Below are 1041 nucleotides of genomic sequence, written 5' to 3' on the forward strand. Positions count from 1 at the left end.
AGAGATGAGTTATCTTTTGTAGAGCCAATTACAAAATTGAATCTGAGATATTATGTAAATAATAATAATAATGTAAAATACGTCAAAGGATAGAATAAACTAATATACACTAATGTACATTTTCCGTTATGCATCGATAAGTGATATCAGCGATTCGAAGAACTTCAAGTAGAGGCACAAATTACTCTTGCTGACATTTACATGTTTTAATGTAAAGACTGCTTTGTTACGCATTTTCGACTGAAGATTTCTCTACAACCACTCTTTCAAAAAACACTTCGTCTAAAATTGTCATCCGTCTCCCAAAATGAGGTAAATCAATCTCGAACAACAACTCGATTTTGAAAGGAAGCAAACAAAAATAAAAGTCAAAGTTTATTAGAAGAAACTGGGTTCTACTTATGATAATTATTCTCTCACGATATACAAATAATCCTAGGTACGTATCTTTTTCGTGTCAAGGAATAACTTCTATCAAATGTGCTCACGATTACGGTATAAATCAAGCCAGTCTGGACATTACAATTAATTTTGAAACGATATACATTTCATTTTTCTGTAAAAAGCAGATCTATAAAAGAAAACGAAGAATCATACTCCGGAAAAAATATAAAACAATCACTCACAACAGAGCGTCTTCATACATTCTCTAATCTGTGAAATAATGATTAATTTTGAATCGTTAAAATAAATGAAGAAGTTATACAATGCAATACTTGTGTAAATCATTGCTTCCTGTAAAATCTAAAACAATTCTTTAAAATTACAGAACATATTCATAATAATTTACAGCGAAAAATTAAAACGTATTCTGAGCTGCAATTCTAAGCCAACTTTATCTGTGTTTTCTCCTTGAGGTTTGCGAATTTCTTCTGGTTCTCCCTTCCGAGTTGTCTGCTGAGAGGCTAATGCACACCTCTGTTTGGGAGAATAGAGAAGGTTCAGGAATTCTGAAAGTGGAAAGGCCTGTTGTCTAAGTGCGAGCCAGATCATTCTTACCTTAAGACTGTAAAGGTTACATGTATTAGCTTCTGCAAGGTG

General features: G+C 32.6%; 1 protein-coding gene across 2 annotated transcripts in view; it reads right to left on the reverse strand.

The window, feature by feature from the left end:
- Positions 1 to 362: 362 nt before the first annotated feature.
- LOC119591476 (E3 SUMO-protein ligase PIAS1-like) overlaps positions 363 to 1041 on the reverse strand; it is a 12116-nt gene continuing 11437 nt past the window's right edge. The window contains exon 11 of one of the 2 annotated variants that reach the window (XM_037940217.1): positions 363 to 918. The gene's annotated coding sequence lies outside the window, so the exon portion shown is untranslated. Of the gene's footprint in view, positions 951 to 1041 lie in introns of both variants that reach the window. The other variant, XM_037940218.1, reaches the window with a different exon arrangement.

The sequence above is a fragment of the Penaeus monodon genome, chromosome 28 (genome assembly GCF_015228065.2).
Source record: "Penaeus monodon isolate SGIC_2016 chromosome 28, NSTDA_Pmon_1, whole genome shotgun sequence".
In the NCBI taxonomy this organism is placed as follows: domain Eukaryota; kingdom Metazoa; phylum Arthropoda; class Malacostraca; order Decapoda; family Penaeidae; genus Penaeus; species Penaeus monodon.